The sequence below is a fragment of the Furipterus horrens genome, unplaced genomic scaffold (assembly GCF_987537825.1).
Source record: "Furipterus horrens unplaced genomic scaffold, mFurHor1.1.pri manual_scaffold_9, whole genome shotgun sequence".
NCBI lineage: Eukaryota > Metazoa > Chordata > Mammalia > Chiroptera > Furipteridae > Furipterus > Furipterus horrens.
The window spans coordinates 80,439,086-80,452,486 of NW_028327179.1; the positions used below are offsets into that span (position 1 = coordinate 80,439,086).

The following is a 13,401-nucleotide window of genomic DNA, read 5'->3' on the forward strand; positions in this document are numbered from 1 at the left end:
AGAGGTGTTGTGTGGGGCTCTCCCAGGCGTTACTCGGGGCTCTCCCAGGCGCTCCACCGGGCTCCCCTAGGTGTTGTGTGGCGCTCTCCCGGGCCATGCGCTGGGCTCTCTCAGGCGCTCCACCGGGCTCCCCTAGGTGTTGTGTGGGGCTCTCCCAGGCGATGCACGGGGCTCTCTCAGGCGATCCACCAGAATCCCCTAGGTATTGTGTGGGGCTCTCCCAGGAGATGCGCGGGTCTCTCTCAGGTGCTCCACAGGGCTCCCCTAGGTGCTGTGTGGGGCTCTCCCATGCGATGCACGGGGCTCTCTCAGGCGATCCACCAGGCTCCCCTAGGTATTGTGTGGGGCTCTCCCAGGAGATGCACGGGGCTCTCTCAGGCGATCCACCAGGCTCCCCTAGGTGTTGTGTGTGCTTCTCCAAGGCGATGTGCGGGGCTTTCTCAGGCGCTCGACCGGGCTCCACTACGTGTTGTGTGGGCCTCTCCATGGCTTTGCGCGGGGCTCTCTCAGGTACTCGACCGGGCTCCCCTAGGTGTTGTGTGGGCCTCTCCATGGCTATGCGCGGGGTTCGCTCAGGCGCTCCACCGGGCTCTCATAGGTGTTGTGGGGGCCTCTCCAAGGTGATGTGCGGGGCACTCTCGGGCGCTCCACCAGGCTCCCCTAGGTGTTGTGCGGGCCTCTCCAAGGTGATGTGCGGGGCACTCTCGGGCGCTCCACCGGGCTCCCCTAGGTGTTGTGTAGGGCTCTCCCAGGCGTTACGCGGGGCTCTCTCAGGGGCTCCACCAGGCTCACCTAGGTGTTCTGTGGCGCTCTTCCAGGCGATGCGCGGGGCTCTCCAAGGCAATATGCGGGGCTCTCTCAGTATCTACACCGGGATCCCCTAGATGTTGTATGTGCTTCTCCAAGGCAATGCGCGGGGTTCTCTCAGGCGATCGACCGGGCTCCCCTACGTGTTGTGTGGACCTCTCCATGGCTATGCATGGTGGTCTCTCAGGCGCTCAACCGGGCTCCCCTAGGTGTTGTGTGGGCCTCTCCATGGCTGTGCGCGGGGTTCTCTCAGGCCCTCCCCCCGGCTTCTATAGGTGTTGTGTTGGCCTCTCCCAGGCGTTACGCGGGGCTCTCTCAGGAGATCCTCTGGGCTCCCCTAGGTGTTGTGTCCGGCTCTCTCAGACGATGCACGAGGCTCTCCGAGGCAATGTGCGCGGCTCTCTCAGGTTCTCCACCGGGCTCCCTTGGTGTGTTGTGTGCTTCTCCAAGGCGATGCGCGGTGCTCTTACAGGCGCTCGAAGGGGCTCCCCAATGTGTTGTGTGGGCCTCTCCATGGCTATGCACGGTGCTCTCTCAGGCGCTCGACCGGACTCCCCTAGGTGTTGTGTGGGCCTCTCCATGGCTATGCGCGGGGTTCTCTCAGGCGCTCAACCGGGCTCCCATAGGTGTTGTGTTGGGCTCTCTCAACTGTTGCGCAGGGCTCTCTCAGGTTCTTCACCGGGCTCCCCTAGGTGTTGTGTGTGCTTCTCCAAGGCGAAGCGCAGGGCTTTCTCAGGTGCTCCAACGGGCTCCCCTAGGTGTGTGTGGGGCTTTCCCAACTGTTGCGCAGGGCTCTCTTAGGCGCTCCACTGGGCTCCCCTAGGTGTTGTGTGGGTCTCTCCCAGGCGTTGCGCAGGGCTCTCTCAGGAGATCCTCCAGGCTCCCCAAGGTGTTGTGTCGGGCTCTCCCAGGCGATGCACGGGGCTCTCCGAGGCAATGTGCACGGCTCTCTCAATTTCTCCACTGGGCTCCCCTAGGTTTTGTGTGTGCTTCTCCAAGGCGATGCGCGGGGCTCTCTCAGGCGCTTGACCGGGCTCCCCTACGTGTTGTGTGGGCCTCTCCATGGCTATGCGCGGGGTTCTCTCAGGTGCTCCACTGGGCTCCCATAGGTGTTGTGTGGGTCTCTCCCAGGCGTTTCGCAGGGCTCTCTCAGGAGATCCTCCGGGCTCCCCTAGGTATTGTGTCGGGCTCTCCCAGGCAATGCACAGGGCTCTGCGAGGCAATGTGCGCGGCTCTCTCAGGTTCTCGACCGGGCTCCCCTAGGTTTTGTGTGTGCTTCTCCAAGGCGATGCGCGGGGCTCTCTCAGGCGCTTGACCGGGCTCCCCTACGTGTTGTGTGGGCCTCTCCATGGCTATGCGCGGGGTTCTCTCAGGCGCTCCACCAGGCTCCCAGAGGTGTTGTGTGGGGCTCTCCCAGGCGTTACTCGGGGCTCTCCCAGGCGCTCCACCGGGCTCCCCGAGGTGTTGTGTGGCGCTCTCCCGGGCCATGCGCTGGGCTCTCTCAGGCGCTCCACCGGGCTCCCCTAGGTGTTGTGTGGGGCTCTCCCAGGAGATGCGCGGGGCTCTCTCAGGTGCTCCACAGGGCTCCCCTAGGTGCTGTGTGGGGCTCTCCCATGCGATGCACGGGGCTCTCTCAGGCGATCCACCAGGCTCCCCTAGGTATTGTGTGGGGCTCTCCCAGGAGATGCACGGGGCTCTCTCAGGCGATCCACCAGGCTCCCCTAGGTGTTGTGTGTGCTTCTCCAAGGCGATGTGCGGGGCTCTCTCAGGCGCTCGACCGGGCTCCACTACGTGTTGTGTGGGCCTCTCCATGGCTTTGCGCGGGGCTCTCTCAGGCACTCGACCGGGCTCCCCTAGGTGTTGTGTGGGCCTCTCCATGGCTATGCGCGGGGTTCGCTCAGGCGCTCCACCAGGCTCCCCTAGGTGTTGTGCGGGCCTCTCCAAGGTGATGTGCGGGGCACTCTCGGGCGCTCCACCGGGCTCCCCTAGGTGTTGTGTAGGGCTCTCCCAGGCGTTACGCGGGGCTCTCTCAGGGGCTCCACCAGGCTCACCTAGGTGTTCTGTGGCGCTCTTCCAGGCGATGCGCGGGGCTCTCCAAGGCAATGTGCGGGGCTCTCTCAGGCTCTTCACCGGGATCCCCTGGGTGTTGTGTGTGCTTCTCCAAGGCGATGCGCGGGGCTCTCTCAGGCCATCGACCGGGCTCCCCTACGTGTTGTGTGGGCCTCTCCATGGCTATGTGTGGTGCTCTCTCAGGCGCTCGACTGGGCTCCCCTAGGTGTTGTGTGGGCCTCTCTATGGCTATGCGCGGGGTTCTCTCAGGCCCTCCCCCCGGCTTCTATAGGTGTTGTGTTGGCCTCTCCCAGGCGTTACGCGGGGCTCTCTCAGGAGATCCTCCGGGCTCCCCTAGGTGTTGTGTCCGGCTCTCTCAGACGATGCACGAGGCTCTCCGAGGCAATGTGCGCGGCTCTCTCAGGTTCTCCACCGGGCTCCCTTGGTGTGTTGTGTGCTTCTCCAAGGCGATGCGCGGTGCTCTTACAGGCGCTCGAAGGGGCTCCCCAATGTGTTGTGTGGGCCTCTCCATGGCTATGCACGGTGCTCTCTCAGGCGCTCGACCGGACTCCCCTAGGTGTTGTGTGGGCCTCTCCATGGCTATGCGCGGGGTTCTCTCAGGCGCTCAACCGGGCTCCCATAGGTGTTGTGTTGGGCTCTCTCAACTGTTGCGCAGGGCTCTCTCAGGTTCTTCACCGGGCTCCCCTAGGTGTTGTGTGTGCTTCTCCAAGGCGAAGCGCAGGGCTTTCTCAGGTGCTCCAACGGGCTCCCCTAGGTGTGTGTGGGGCTTTCCCAACTGTTGCGCAGGGCTCTCTTAGGCGCTCCACTGGGCTCCCCTAGGTGTTGTGTGGGTCTCTCCCAGGCGTTGCGCAGGGCTCTCTCAGGAGATCCTCCAGGCTCCCCAAGGTGTTGTGTCGGGCTCTCCCAGGCGATGCACGGGGCTCTCCGAGGCAATGTGCACGGCTCTCTCAATTTCTCCACTGGGCTCCCCTAGGTTTTGTGTGTGCTTCTCCAAGGCGATGCGCGGGGCTCTCTCAGGCGCTTGACCGGGCTCCCCTACGTGTTGTGTGGGCCTCTCCATGGCTATGCGCGGGGTTCTCTCAGGCGCTCCACCAGGCTCCCAGAGGTGTTGTGTGGGGCTCTCCCAGGCGTTACTCGGGGCTCTCCCAGGCGCTCCACCGGGCTCCCCGAGGTGTTGTGTGGCGCTCTCCCGGGCCATGCGCTGGGCTCTCTCAGGCGCTCCACCGGGCTCCCCTAGGTGTTGTGTGGGGCTCTCCCAGGAGATGCGCGGGGCTCTCTCAGGTGCTCCACAGGGCTCCCCTAGGTGCTGTGTGGGGCTCTCCCATGCGATGCACGGGGCTCTCTCAGGCGATCCACCAGGCTCCCCTAGGTATTGTGTGGGGCTCTCCCAGGAGATGCACGGGGCTCTCTCAGGCGATCCACCAGGCTCCCCTAGGTGTTGTGTGTGCTTCTCCAAGGCGATGTGCGGGGCTCTCTCAGGCGCTCGACCGGGCTCCACTACGTGTTGTGTGGGCCTCTCCATGGCTTTGCGCGGGGCTCTCTCAGGCACTCGACCGGGCTCCCCTAGGTGTTGTGTGGGCCTCTCCATGGCTATGCGCGGGGTTCGCTCAGGCGCTCCACCAGGCTCCCCTAGGTGTTGTGCGGGCCTCTCCAAGGTGATGTGCGGGGCACTCTCGGGCGCTCCACCGGGCTCCCCTAGGTGTTGTGTAGGGCTCTCCCAGGCGTTACGCGGGGCTCTCTCAGGGGCTCCACCAGGCTCACCTAGGTGTTCTGTGGCGCTCTTCCAGGCGATGCGCGGGGCTCTCCAAGGCAATGTGCGGGGCTCTCTCAGGCTCTTCACCGGGATCCCCTGGGTGTTGTGTGTGCTTCTCCAAGGCGATGCGCGGGGCTCTCTCAGGCCATCGACCGGGCTCCCCTACGTGTTGTGTGGGCCTCTCCATGGCTATGTGTGGTGCTCTCTCAGGCGCTCGACTGGGCTCCCCTAGGTGTTGTGTGGGCCTCTCTATGGCTATGCGCGGGGTTCTCTCAGGCCCTCCCCCCGGCTTCTATAGGTGTTGTGTTGGCCTCTCCCAGGCGTTACGCGGGGCTCTCTCAGGAGATCCTCCGGGCTCCCCTAGGTGTTGTGTCCGGCTCTCTCAGACGATGCACGAGGCTCTCCGAGGCAATGTGCGCGGCTCTCTCAGGTTCTCCACCGGGCTCCCTTGGTGTGTTGTGTGCTTCTCCAAGGCGATGCGCGGTGCTCTTACAGGCGCTCGAAGGGGCTCCCCAATGTGTTGTGTGGGCCTCTCCATGGCTATGCACGGTGCTCTCTCAGGCGCTCGACCGGACTCCCCTAGGTGTTGTGTGGGCCTCTCCATGGCTATGCGCGGGGTTCTCTCAGGCGCTCAACCGGGCTCCCATAGGTGTTGTGTTGGGCTCTCTCAACTGTTGCGCAGGGCTCTCTCAGGTTCTTCACCGGGCTCCCCTAGGTGTTGTGTGTGCTTCTCCAAGGCGAAGCGCAGGGCTTTCTCAGGTGCTCCAACGGGCTCCCCTAGGTGTGTGTGGGGCTTTCCCAACTGTTGCGCAGGGCTCTCTTAGGCGCTCCACTGGGCTCCCCTAGGTGTTGTGTGGGTCTCTCCCAGGCGTTGCGCAGGGCTCTCTCAGGAGATCCTCCAGGCTCCCCAAGGTGTTGTGTCGGGCTCTCCCAGGCGATGCACGGGGCTCTCCGAGGCAATGTGCACGGCTCTCTCAATTTCTCCACTGGGCTCCCCTAGGTTTTGTGTGTGCTTCTCCAAGGCGATGCGCGGGGCTCTCTCAGGCGCTTGACCGGGCTCCCCTACGTGTTGTGTGGGCCTCTCCATGGCTATGCGCGGGGTTCTCTCAGGTGCTCCACTGGGCTCCCATAGGTGTTGTGTGGGTCTCTCCCAGGCGTTGCGCAGGGCTCTCTCAGGAGATCCTCCGGGCTCCCCTAGGTGTTGTGTCGGGCTCTCCCAGGCGATGCACAGGGCTCTGCGAGGCAATGTGCGCGGCTCTCTCAGGTTCTCGACCGGGCTCCCCTAGGTTTTGTGTGTGCTTCTCCAAGGCGATGCGCGGGGCTCTCTCAGGCGCGTGACCGGGCTCCCCTACGTGTTGTGTGGGCCTCTCCATGGCTGTGCACGGTGCTCCCTCAGGCGCTCGACCGGACTCCCCTAGGTGTTGTGTGGGCCTCTCCATGGCTATGCGCGGGGTTCTCTCAGGCGCTCCACTGGGGTCCTATAGGTGTTGTGCTGGCTCTCCCAGGCGTTGCGCGGGGCTCTCTCAGGAGATCCTCCGGGCTCCCCTAGGTGTTTTGTCCGGCTCTCCCAGACGATGCACGAGGATATCCGAGGCAATGTGCGCGGCTCTCTCAGGTTCTCCTCCGGGCTCCCTTAGGTGTTGTGTGTACTTCTCCAAGGCAATGCGCAGGGCTCTTACAGGCGCTCGACCGAGCTCCCCTATGTGTTGTGTGGGCCTCTCCATGGCTATGCGCGGGGTTCTCTCAGGCGCTCAACCGGGCTCCCATAGGTGTTGTGTTGGGCTCTCTCAACTGTTGCGCAGGGCTCTCTCAGGTTCTTCACCGGGCTCCCCTAGGTGTTGTGTGTGCTTCTCCAAGGCGAAGCGCAGGGCTTTCTCAGGTGCTCCAACGGGCTCCCCTAGGTGTGTGTGGGGCTTTCCCAACTGTTGCGCAGGGCTCTCTTAGGCGCTCCACTGGGCTCCCCTAGGTGTTGTGTGGGTCTCTCCCAGGCGTTGCGCAGGGCTCTCTCAGGAGATCCTCCAGGCTCCCCAAGGTGTTGTGTCGGGCTCTCCCAGGCGATGCACGGGGCTCTCCGAGGCAATGTGCACGGCTCTCTCAATTTCTCCACTGGGCTCCCCTAGGTTTTGTGTGTGCTTCTCCAAGGCGATGCGCGGGGCTCTCTCAGGCGCTTGACCGGGCTCCCCTACGTGTTGTGTGGGCCTCTCCATGGCTATGCGCGGGGTTCTCTCAGGTGCTCCACTGGGCTCCCATAGGTGTTGTGTGGGTCTCTCCCAGGCGTTGCGCAGGGCTCTCTCAGGAGATCCTCCGGGCTCCCCTAGGTATTGTGTCGGGCTCTCCCAGGCAATGCACAGGGCTCTGCGAGGCAATGTGCGCGGCTCTCTCAGGTTCTCGACCGGGCTCCCCTAGGTTTTGTGTGTGCTTCTCCAAGGCGATGCGCGGGGCTCTCTCAGGCGCTTGACCGGGCTCCCCTACGTGTTGTGTGGGCCTCTCCATGGCTATGCGCGGGGTTCTCTCAGGCGCTCCACCAGGCTCCCAGAGGTGTTGTGTGGGGCTCTCCCAGGCGTTACTCGGGGCTCTCCCAGGCGCTCCACCGGGCTCCCCGAGGTGTTGTGTGGCGCTCTCCCGGGCCATGCGCTGGGCTCTCTCAGGCGCTCCACCGGGCTCCCCTAGGTGTTGTGTGGGGCTCTCCCAGGAGATGCGCGGGGCTCTCTCAGGTGCTCCACAGGGCTCCCCTAGGTGCTGTGTGGGGCTCTCCCATGCGATGCACGGGGCTCTCTCAGGCAATCCACCAGGCTCCCCTAGGTATTGTGTGGGGCTCTCCCAGGAGATGCACGGGGCTCTCTCAGGCGATCCACCAGGCTCCCCTAGGTGTTGTGTGTGCTTCTCCAAGGCGATGTGCGGGGCTCTCTCAGGCGCTCGACCGGGCTCCACTACGTGTTGTGTGGGCCTCTCCATGGCTTTGCGCGGGGCTCTCTCAGGCACTCGACCGGGCTCCCCTAGGTGTTGTGTGGGCCTCTCCATGGCTATGCGCGGGGTTCGCTCAGGCGCTCCACCAGGCTCCCCTAGGTGTTGTGCGGGCCTCTCCAAGGTGATGTGCGGGGCACTCTCGGGCGCTCCACCGGGCTCCCCTAGGTGTTGAGTAGGGCTCTCCCAGGCGTTGCGCGGGGCTCTCTCAGGGGCTCCACCAGGCTCACCTATGTGTTCTGTGGCGCTCTTCCAGGCGATACGCGGGGCTCTCCAAGGCAATGTGCGGGGCTCTCTCAGGCTCTTCACCGGGATCCCCTGGGTGTTGTGTGTGCTTCTCCAAGGCGATGCGCGGGGCTCTCTCAGGCCATCGACCGGGCTCCCCTACGTGTTGTGTGGGCCTCTCCATGGCTATGTGTGGTGCTCTCTCAGGCGCTCGACTGGGCTCCCCTAGGTGTTGTGTGGGCCTCTCCATGGCTATGCGCGGGGTTCTCTCAGGCCCTCCCCCCGGCTTCTATAGGTGTTGTGTTGGCCTCTCCCAGGCGTTACGCGGGGCTCTCTCAGGAGATCCTCCGGGCTCCCCTAGGTGTTGTGTCCGGCTCTCTCAGACGATGCACGAGGCTCTCCGAGGCAGTGTGCGCGGCTCTCTCAGGTTCTCCACCGGGCTCCCTTGGTGTGTTGTGTGCTTCTCCAAGGCGATGCGCGGTGCTCTTACAGGCGCTCGAAGGGGCTCCCCAATGTGTTGTGTGGGCCTCTCCATGGCTATGCACGGTGCTCTCTCAGGCGCTCGACCGGACTCCCCTAGGTGTTGTGTGGGCCTCTCCATGGCTATGCGCGGGGTTCTCTCAGGCGCTCAACCGGGCTCCCATAGGTGTTGTGTTGGGCTCTCTCAACTGTTGCGCAGGGCTCTCTCAGGTTCTTCACCGGGCTCCCCTAGGTGTTGTGTGTGCTTCTCCAAGGCGAAGCGCAGGGCTTTCTCAGGTGCTCCAACGGGCTCCCCTAGGTGTGTGTGGGGCTTTCCCAACTGTTGCGCAGGGCTCTCTTAGGCGCTCCACTGGGCTCCCCTAGGTGTTGTGTGGGTCTCTCCCAGGCGTTGCGCAGGGCTCTCTCAGGAGATCCTCCAGGCTCCCCAAGGTGTTGTGTCGGGCTCTCCCAGGCGATGCACGGGGCTCTCCGAGGCAATGTGCACGGCTCTCTCAATTTCTCCACTGGGCTCCCCTAGGTTTTGTGTGTGCTTCTCCAAGGCGATGCGCGGGGCTCTCTCAGGCGCTTGACCGGGCTCCCCTACGTGTTGTGTGGGCCTCTCCATGGCTATGCGCGGGGTTCTCTCAGGTGCTCCACTGGGCTCCCATAGGTGTTGTGTGGGTCTCTCCCAGGCGTTGCGCAGGGCTCTCTCAGGAGATCCTCCGGGCTCCCCTAGGTGTTGTGTCGGGCTCTCCCAGGCGATGCACAGGGCTCTGCGAGGCAATGTGCGCGGCTCTCTCAGGTTCTCGACCGGGCTCCCCTAGGTTTTGTGTGTGCTTCTCCAAGGCGATGCGCGGGGCTCTCTCAGGCGCGTGACCGGGCTCCCCTACGTGTTGTGTGGGCCTCTCCATGGCTGTGCACGGTGCTCCCTCAGGCGCTCGACCGGACTCCCCTAGGTGTTGTGTGGGCCTCTCCATGGCTATGCGCGGGGTTCTCTCAGGCGCTCCACTGGGGTCCCATAGGTGTTGTGCTGGCTCTCCCAGGCGTTGCGCGGGGCTCTCTCAGGAGATCCTCCGGGCTCCCCTAGGTGTTGTGTCCGGCTCTCCCAGACGATGCACGAGGATATCCGAGGCAATGTGCGCGGCTCTCTCAGGTTCTCCTCCGGGCTCCCTTAGGTGTTGTGTGTACTTCTCCAAGGCAATGCGCAGGGCTCTTACAGGCGCTCGACCGAGCTCCCCTATGTGTTGTGTGGGCCTCTCCATGGCTATTCGCGGTGCTCTCTCAGGCGCTGGACCGGACTCCCCTGGGTGTTGTGTAGGGCTCTCCCAAGCGATGCGCGGGGCTCTCCGGGGCGATGTGCGGGGCTTTCTCAGGTGCTCCAACGGGCTCCCCTAGGTGTGTGTGGGGCTTTCCCCACTGTAGCGCAGGGCTCTCTTAGGCGCTCCACTGGGCTCCCCTAGGTGTAGTGTGGGTCTCTCCCAGGCGTTGCGCAGGGCTCTCTCAGGAGATCTTCCGGGCTCCCCTAGGTGTTGTGTCTGGCTCTCCCAGGCGATGCACAGGGCTCTGCGAGGCAATGTGCGCGGCTCTCTCAGGTTCTCGACCGGGCTCCCCTAGGTTTTGTGTGTGCTTCTCCAAGGCGATGCGCGGGGCTCTCTCAGGCGCTTGACCGGGCTCCCCTACGTGTTGTGTGGGCCTCTCCATGGCTATGCGTGGTGGTCTCTCAGGCGCTCAACCGGGCTCCCCTAGGTGTTGTGTGGGCCTCTCCATGGCTATGCGCGGGGTTCTCTCAGGCGATCGACCGGGCTCCCCTACGTGTTGTGTGGGCCTCTCCATGGCTATGCGTGGTGGTCTCACAGGCGCTCAACCGGGCTCCCCTACGTGTTGTGTGGGCCTCTCCATGGCTATGCGCGGGGTTCTCTCAGGCCCTCCACCCGGCTTCCATAGGTGTTGTGTTGGCCTCTCCCAGGCGTTACGCGGGGCTCTCTCAGGAGCTCCACCAGGCACCCCTAGGTGTTCTGTGGCGCTCTCCCAAGTGATGCGCGGGGCTCTCTCAGGTGCTCCACCGGGCTCCCCTAGGTGTTGTGTGGGGCTCTCCCAGGCGATGCACAGGGCTCTGCGAGGCAATGTGCGCGGCTCTCTCACCCTGGGGATGCTCTCTCTCTCTCTGAGCTCTGTCCTCTACACTGAGTCAACACCAGGGATCATCTCCCGCTCCCAACTCCTCACCCCATTCACCTTCCATTCTTAAGATGTCCACCCCACCAGCCACCCAACGCACACTTCCTCTTTCGTTCTCTGTGAGGCTCACTGCTTCGGTGTCCTGGATAAAGTGCAGAAGCTTACACAGGAGGGTCAGCCCTTACCTGTGGTGGACGCAGAGTGCGCCGGAATTCATGGAGTAGCCAGGAGGCCCGAGGGTGTGAGGACGTAGACCTGGACCAGTACAGGTTCTCCACTGATCAAGGGGTTCATCTGTGTTGCCCAACAAAGAAGAGTGGGTGTAATAAGAACTTCTGAAAAACACTATAGTCTTTCAATGTGTAGCTCAGGTTGGCTCTCCCCAAGCCCCTGCCAGGTTCTTGCTATGGGAGCCTGTCCCCCATGACAGAGCTTCCAGGTCAACCCTTCCGTGGCTGACGGGGGTTGCAGGTCTGAGGTCCTCCAGGAGAGGCTGTGCTCTATTGTGCCCAGGAGACACCTGCCGTTGTGCCTCAGTCGTGTGCCTCAGAGTGGCCTGAGGATTTGTGTGTCTTGCTTGATGCTCTTGCAGCACCAGCTCATCACGGCTAGGCCTGTGGGTGCCAGCATCCCTCCCCACCCGTCCCCTTAGCGGCCCAATTGACTGTGTGAGTTTCCTCCGGCTGCTGCTGTAACAAGTACTGCAGACTGGGCGGCTTAAACAAATAAGTCTATTCTGTCAGTTCTGGGGCCAAAGTCTGAAATCAAGGTGTGGGCAGGACCGCAACCCTCTGAGGGCTCCAGGGAAGGACCTGCTCCTCAGTCTCAGCTCTGGTGGTCTCAGGTGTCTCTTGATTGAGGACGGCGTCCTTCTCTGTGTCCTCACGTGTTCGTCCCTCTGTCCTAATCTTCTCTTCTCAAAGGGATGCCGGCCACATGGATAAGGACCCACCCTAAGGACCTCATCCTAACTCGATCTTCCACAAAGACCTGTTTCTGAGTAAGGTGCATCGCAGGTGGGGAGGGTCAGGGCTGCAAGTTCTGTTGGGGACTCCGTTCAGCCCCTAACGGCGGGTTTGCCTATGTGCCGGATTATAACCCGTTATCTTCATTGTCTTTTGACCCGTATCTCAGCGCTGTTTGGGCCCCGAGCCTTTGTCCAGTGGTCGTGCTGAACTCCTATCTGCTTTATGGCCCAGCAAGGATTTCGGGTCACCTGTACTTCCTGGCAACACCTGGCGTGGACATACCCCTCCTCTCGGAGCTCAGGGCTTAGTCTGTGCTGCTCGTCCCCACTGGCCATACGACGTGGACATGGGATGGGTTCCCTGGCTCCCCAGGGCCCTGGCTGCCTTTGGAACACACTTGTCAGTCCACTTTTCCACCCTAGGAACCCCACACCAGCGACACCCTGGAGGGAAGAGAGCAGGTGACTATGGGCCCTGCTCTCTGCCTCCTGCCGCTGCCACCAGGAGGAGAGGCTATCAGTGCGAGGAGGGCCTGGCCTGGCCTGGCCTGGGGCCCTCTGCACTGTCTGTTTGCCAACATGGGTTATTGCAAGGGGACCTTCCAGCCTGTTCTCAGAACAGCTCCTGCAAACACTAAGGACTAGTTGGTGGCTCCCGATTTGTAATCAAAGGGTAACCAGGAGCCCCCTTCCTTTTCCTGTTTATGATTGCCCCTGAAAGTAATAGCAAGGAACTTGAGGCTGTGGCAGCTACAACGTAGCCCTTCCATTCCAAGGACTCAGCACCACCCCCCCTCAGTGAAGGTCACTGAGTGAGACCAGCCAGGTCATTTTGGGGAAAACGTGACCAAATTTCTCTCAGTAATCACTGCTGTGGGTGACCAGTGAGTGGAGCAACTGGCTTGGACCTGATTGAGTGCTGAGAGCCGGCCGAGGCATTTGGTCAAACAAGCAGACATGTTTGTGTCCAAGGGAGCTATGGAACAGTTTAGTCCACTTCATGTGGGTGAGACACAACCCCCAAATCCTAGGATCTTTTCCCCTGGAAGCCTCACCCACTTGTTCCAGAGAAACCAGTTCCAGGAGATGGCATATCCATAGCCCTGCACTTTTGAAAGGGCTTGGGAAATTGGCCATAGGTAGCTCTGCAGAGCTTACCAGGTAGGCCCAGGTCAGGTGCCCTGGCATTGCCAATTTTAAGTTGAGTGTCTAAGTGTGTAGAATGCTATCTCCTCAGTCCCTGGCAGTGTTCTAGTTTTGCAGCCAAGTATAGGTGCTTTTACTCTCTCTCTCTCTCTCTCTCTCTCTCTCTCTCTCTCTCTCTCTCTTCTGAAAGATTTTACTTATTTATTTTTCAGAGAGAAGGAAGGAAATCGAGCACTTACAATGACATGGATGAACCTAGAAGACATGCTAAGTGAACTCAGACACAGAAGGACAAATACTGCATGATGTATATGCACATGCTCAAACTCATCAAGTTATACATATTAAAGATGTGCAGGTTTTGCATATCAATTATACTTCAATAAAGCTGTAAGAAGTTTATGAAAGAGATTTACAGGCACCCTGTGGGAAAGGAATACTTTCCCCCATGTGCTGAAATAAAAGGAAGTTTTATCTGCAGAGAGATGTCTGACCTAGAGAGAGATCTGGGAATACTTAGTGATATAAAGTCAAGCGCACAGATGGGAGCATTCAGAAAAACGTGTGAAGTGGGAGTAGTGCTGGGTGAAGGAAGAGATGAGGGAAGACTCTTTAAGAAAAGTGAAGAGGGAAAAATTTGCAGAAGCATCTGAGAACAACTGGAGAGGCAGATGAAGGATCCTGGAAGAAGCCGTGTCAGAAAGTAAGGTGACAAGAGGGTTTGGCTTTGGGTGGTGGGCACACAGTGCAATACACAGGTCTTGTATCATTGAAATGTACACGCGAAGCCTATATGATCCTATTTACTAGTGTTACCCCAGTAAATTTAATA

The 13,401-nt window shown here is 61.4% G+C and overlaps 1 protein-coding gene and 1 long non-coding RNA gene across 4 annotated transcripts in view; one reads left to right on the plus strand and one right to left on the minus strand.

Annotated features, from left to right (window-relative positions):
* Positions 1–13,401, minus strand: part of LOC150002027 (palmitoyltransferase ZDHHC11-like) — a 426,431-nt gene that overhangs the window by 396,652 nt on the left and 16,378 nt on the right. The gene's annotated exons all lie outside the window — the stretch shown is intronic.
* Positions 1–13,401, plus strand: part of LOC150002028 (uncharacterized) — a 399,760-nt gene that overhangs the window by 380,297 nt on the left and 6,062 nt on the right. Inside the window, exon 1 of one of the 3 annotated variants that reach the window (XR_016513104.1) lies at positions 13,250–13,272. The exons of the other annotated variants lie outside the window; for them this stretch is intronic. This is a non-coding gene — a long non-coding RNA (uncharacterized LOC150002028). Of the gene's footprint in view, positions 1–13,249; positions 13,273–13,401 lie in introns of those variants that run through there. 3 annotated transcript variants of the gene reach the window in all.